The sequence below is a fragment of the Lissotriton vulgaris genome, chromosome 11 (genome assembly GCF_964263255.1).
Source record: "Lissotriton vulgaris chromosome 11, aLisVul1.2, whole genome shotgun sequence".
Classification (NCBI taxonomy): Eukaryota; Metazoa; Chordata; class Amphibia; order Caudata; family Salamandridae; genus Lissotriton; species Lissotriton vulgaris.
Genome location: NC_141699.1, coordinates 92805784 through 92811783, shown reverse-complemented (window position 1 = coordinate 92811783; position 6000 = coordinate 92805784). Strand labels below are relative to the sequence as shown.

The 6000-nt window shown below is 45.7% G+C and overlaps 1 long non-coding RNA gene across 1 annotated transcript in view; it reads left to right on the top strand.

Annotated features, from left to right (window-relative positions):
- The first annotated feature begins 435 nt into the window (after positions 1–435).
- LOC147679022 (uncharacterized) overlaps positions 436–6000 on the top strand; it is a 258997-nt gene continuing 253432 nt past the window's right edge. Inside the window, exon 1 of the long non-coding RNA XR_015300870.1 lies at positions 436–525. This is a non-coding gene — a long non-coding RNA (uncharacterized LOC147679022). The remainder of the gene's footprint in view (positions 526–6000) is intronic.

Sequence of the window (6000 nt, the reverse complement as noted above, 5' to 3'; positions counted from 1 at the left end):
ATACTGTGAACTGGTTGGTGGAGATCCGTGAATACCATGAGGCATTGCATGTCAATAAGTGCTTCCCCACCAACTCTTGCATCTAAATTATTTTCTATTTTGGTCATGGGGTATAATATCTAATAAAAGTGCATAGAGTGGGGAAGAACATGGCGGCGGCCTCGTAGCTCGCCGCGGTGCTGCGCGTTAAACTCCCTGCAAGATCGTCTCCCGCTATGAAGAGGAGTCAGCGAAGAGTCAGCGTACTAGGAGATATGTGTAAAGGTCTCTGAGACCTATGAGAGCCTTTTTCTGTTAAATTTCTGCTACAGGAACAGTAAAGTTATATCGCCGTATTCTGTTACTGTAAGGATGGTCGGTTCTCTCCAGAGCAGCTGGCGGTGCCCCGGAGTCCTCTTTCTATCTCCATGGTGCTTCGATCATTCCAAGGGTCGCGTTGAAGATGGCTACGGCTACAGCTACGGCTACAGAGGACGTCGAGGTACCGGGTGTTGTGGGGGTATCGAATGGACTCCTTCGGTGCAGGCAAGTGGGGTTTTGATGATTTAAGCCCCGGGGATCATCTGGGTCAGACTTTTTGTGTGGGAGGGGAATCGGAAATTAAAGCGCCCACCCGCCCTTCAGTCCATCTAGTAAGCAGCTGCTTTGCTTCCTCCTCTTCCCTCCTGGAAAGACGCTCAGAGGTACAAATTACCCCTATATCTAGCCCGAGGATTTGTGTAGCCGCTCTGGAGCTAAGGAAGGGTAAGAGATTAAGGAGCCTGTTTTCTTCTCGAAGTGCAATAGAGTTGGAGAACCCCACAGATATAACTGCAATCTCAAACTCTAAAGAAGGATTACAAGTCCAGTCCCAATATATACAATATTCCGGTCCCTTTGCTGCGGTGGAGGGATCTTTTGGGTATGACTTGGGCAGTAGAAGTCTCACAGATTTGTCATTGATAGAAAACACTCCTATTTCACCTGATTCACCTGATTGTGCTATTGAACTTACTGAAGTTGAGGAACATTTACAGGCTTCTTCAAGTAAAAATATTCCCAATATCAACGACGCATTAAAAAGTACTGGCTACTTGCCTAATACTCCTAAAGGCGAGCTCAAACGAGGTTGAGGTCGTGGACGCAAAAAGAAAACCGGACTAAATAAAGTCGGTGACCTAGAAAGGGAGATAGAAGTTGGGAAAGGGGTTAATATAATATCTAAGAAGAAGTCATCTTCCTTTTTTAAATCGAAAAATACAATTGTCAAGAGTAAAATCAAGGTGAAGACCAAGGATTCTAAGGCATTACATCCACCAGGCTCAAAAATTACTCCTTCACTTCATTCCTACTTTAAAGTCGTTCCTCAGATTCTACATCTAACTGAAGACGATCCTGGAATGGCATCAATACTAGAAGCCAATTCCTTATCTTCCGGCCAGCCTGTCATGTCAGTGGTTACGTCACACTCGGAGTTGACAGACCAAGTTGAAAAATACCCCAGTCAAGTAATAGAAGTAGTAGTAAATGCCGACTTAGCATCAAGATTGCAAGGATCATTGGACCCAGAAACAGGGCGACAACAAGCATTATCCTTACAGCCTCCCCTGCCAGGACAATCTCAGCCCCAGCACTCATTCATACAAGAGCTGAGTTTACCTCAAGCTCATGCCACAGTTTTTTCTGAAGAGGTTGAAGAGGCTGAGGAAGTAGACTCTACTGAGTTGGGAGGTGCATCTGGGGGTTCAGATGTAGATGACTCTACTATCCCAGTTCAACCTGACATTAACTCATTGGTGGTCCCTTCCTCTTCCTCTTCCCCTCCGATGACGACTGCCTCTGTTCTGGAGATGTTTTCAGCTCTTACTCTGGAGATAAGAAAAGGATTCGCGGAATCATCTGCTAATCATCTAGAGTTTAAAAACTATTGTGAAACACTCGACAATAAAATTGAGTCTTACTATAAGAACTGGAGTGTTAGAAGAAACGGTCGGCACTCAATCAGTCTATTTGGATCAGGCGAAGGAGGATATCAAAAAACTTACAAAGGAAGATCTGGCTCTGAGTGAGAGGATGGAGTCTCTTGAAAATACTGCAAGAAGGGGAAACATCCTTATTTTGAATGTGCCGGAAGGATCTGAAGGGTCCCCGGAGTTCAGTGTCAAACCTCTACCAGTGCCTTCCGTGCGCAACCTGGGAGCCATGTTGAACAACAACTTAAGCATGGAAACCCAGGTGACAAAAACTGTGGGGATTTGTACTGCCCTGCTCCGATCACTGCGAAAAATCTTGCCTCTTCTCCCGGCACAAGCCAGGGCGTCGATAGTCAGGTGCACGATACTCAGTCGCCTTGATTATTGTAACGCCCTGCTCCTGGAGTCTCCAGTCACGATGCTGGACCGACTCCAGCGTATTCAATCTGCCGCCGCCAAGCTGGCTCTTGGCTGGACGAGAAGGGCCTCAGCCACAGCTGCTCTGGCTGAGCTTCACTGGCTGCCCCTGAAACAAAGAGTGGCATTCAAGTCCCTCTGCATTGTCTTTAAGGCTCTGCACGGACTTGGACCCAAACCTCTGCAAGCCCTATTCCAATGGTACACACCTGCGAGAAACCTACGCTCTTCTTCTGCTTGTCTGGTAAAGGTACCCAGATTTAACAGAACTAGAACAGGGGGCCGATCGTTCGGCGTAGCCGCGGCCAAGCTTTGGAACTCCCTACCCACTGACATACGTCTGACTCCACAGCTTCTCCCTTTTAGGAGACGTATTAAGACTTGGCTCTTCCCCAAATAATCTGTCAGCCCAATTGTTCTCCCGGTCTACCGTCAATAGAGTATTTTCCAGCGCCAGGAAGCCTGCAAGGTGTCAGTTCGCGCTTTACAAATTCTCTAAATAAAATAATAAATAAATAAGATATCAAACAATACATCATTTCGTTACTGAAGGAAGCACTGTCTCTAGAACATACTTCTGCGGAACTCTCGACCGATATTCAGAGGGAGGGTACATAGAGATCCCTTCAAACTGAACCCACAGAGGTCAAAACCACAAAAAATCTTAGTCAATTTTCACACGTATGTCTTAAAGGAACGCATCTTAAATTTGGCTTTGAAACAAAAGTCTCTGTCAGGGAAAGGCTTTACCTTTTTGATAAGATCAGACCTCTCCAGATGAACACTTGAAAAGCAATGGGAATTTGGGAGGCGCCTGGACGCCTTCAGAAAATTGGGCGCAACAGCTCAGCTCATGTTTCCGGCGCCCCTTAAAGTAATGTTCAACAACAAGATGTATAACATCAGGTCCGTGCAAGCAGCTGATGAGTTACTCATGGATCTGGGCAAAACCAGGAACAGCGTCTTGGGCGAGGGGGCGCCGCTTATTGCGCTTCCAACACATACACCACCAGGATGTCGACTTTAAGCGGAGCACCAAATCGAGAGGCGTGCCGGTTCTGCAGCGTCGACTGCTGCATACATATCCACCACAACTCCCGCTTCTTGACAAGAAACGGGACCGACACATGCGCAGGGTTTAATATTAGGCGCCCATCTTAAATCCTCAAATGCTTAAATATATACTACTATTTAATCCTCCTTGTTCTCAAAATGGAAATCAAGAGGTAGATGTACCTAGATATATATATATATATATCCACCACCACTCCCGCTTCTTGACAAGAAAAGGGACCGACACATGCGTTTTGGAGGGGTCAGGAGATTTATTTCGCCACCAACTTGACAAGTAGGATTAAAAACACCTGGCAGACGCGTTTCGGCGTGTGCCTTATTCATTGCCAGCTCCGTGTTCTAAAACCATGTTGTTACAGTTTGGGACTTTAGCTGGTGTTCCTGATGTTCCCATTGGTGCCGATGCACCCAATCACAGGCCAAAGATTTCCTTTGCAAGCAGTGTTCGCTAAGCATGCTGGTGCATGTAGTCCCAGTGAGTCAGTTAGGGTCCCACAAAGCCTGGTCACAGCCTCACTTCGAACTTCGATACAGTGATCCGTTCATGCATGTAGTCATGCCCCAGCCGTTGCTGGCACGTGAGTCTGCTCATCCACCGCCTCAGGGACCAAGGTTGCGAAATCGTCTCCCAACTCCATCCAACTCGGCAGCAAGCTGCCGCTCTCTCCTCGAACCAGGAACAGCGTCTTGGGCGAGGGGGCGCCGCTTATTGCGCTTCCAACACATACACCACCAGGATGTCGACTTTAAGCGGAGCACCAAATCGAGAGGCGTGCCGGTTCTGCAGCGTCGACTGCTGCATACATATCCACCACCACTCCCGCTTCTTGACAAGAAACGGGACCGACACATGCGCAAGGTTTAATATTAGGCGCCCATCTTAAATCCTCAAATGCTTAAATATATACTACTATTTAATCCTCCTTGTTCTCAAAATGGAAATCAAGAGGTAGATGTACCTAGATATATATATATATATATATATATATGTATACACTTTATATAAATTAGTTAAAAGGCTCACAGTTTCAATTACATTTTTCTCTTTGTTTCAAAAATTTTCCACTCACTTTTTATTAGTCACTTGAATAAGTTAGCGGTTGAACTTTCTTGCAGGGGTTCAACTAGTAGGGCACTATCTACTGGAAACTGTTCCGGTTAGATAATGCAAGGGTCTTCACGGGGGAGGGGCTCTCACCCTGTACAGGTGAGAGCAAAGGGGTGGCAAAAATATAAAAAAGTCCTCATTAACCTAAATAGTAGTTTTTTGATTGGCAATTTACATTTCACGTATAATTATTGTAAGCAAACAATCAACATGACTATATTGATCTTCTTTGGTATAGCACTAAATCATCGTGTTCCACTGTTTAAGAGATGAGTAATATAGGTTTTCTTTCCTGGAACGCCAATGGCCTCCGCACCAAGCCCTGAGCCAACAGAATTCTACAATACTTGAAGGACTCGGATGCGCAGGTCATGGTTTTGCAGGAAACTCACCTCACGCATTTTGAATTGTCTCTACTTATTAAGAAGAATAGATGGATTGACTTTAGGGTCTCAACCACTCAAACCTCTCATACAAGAGGTGTTGCGATTATTTTAAAAAAAGGAGTTAAAGCAAAGTTAATATCACAGGCTGTAGACCCTTCCGGCAGATGGGCCATAGCTTCAGTTCTTATGGCTGGGTTTCCAGTTGAAGTAATTCGGGGTTCCCAAGGCCTACACACTCCAGAGATAACCCACTTACACTCAAGAACTGTTGGCACGGAAACTGTAAAAGGCAAAGAACAAATTTATTAAGACCCCATGGGGTGGTGGTACACTCAAACAGCACCCTTCGGTAATGCAAGAGGTATCACACCGAACACCGGTGTGACCCCGTTTATACACAGTTTTGGGGCAATAAAAGATAGGCGGCACAAGTTAAGACACATTTAAGGACATATATGGTCATGTTTTGGAATACTGACAGCTCATTGGAGGGGGCACAACTCCGCTGGTCAGTTTGGTGCACATTCCAGAAGGTTTACGGGTCAGTGGGAACTGCGCATGTGCGACTTGACCAGTACTAAAAATAGCCTGTTGCTGGGCAGATAGGAGTGGTCAGCGGAACGGACAACGGACTAAAGGGCACGCCAGCCACGAGGCCGCTCATGATCTAAGATGGCCGCTGCAACATTCAAAATGGCGTTTTCATATATAGCCAAGTTAAGGAGGACAACGTGTAGGTTCAGCTAATCGCTAATGCGGCCGGTCCAATTACAACAGACGACCCTTTTAGCGGTTAGCTGAATCTACCTCATAGTGAACATAGTCAGGATGTTCGTCCTCGATGTCTATTAACATTATTTGTGTTACCTCCTTGTGAAGCATCATTTTGTCATGGGCAAGAGCTCGTCTTGATGGTATACAAGCTGATAAACACATTGAACATAAAGCTGGGCCACATTGAATACATAGGCATATAAAAAACATGGCTCCTACAAATATACAGAGAATTGTCAACAGTTTCCAGCCCCAAGTTGTAATCATAGACCAAAACCATCCCGAAAGT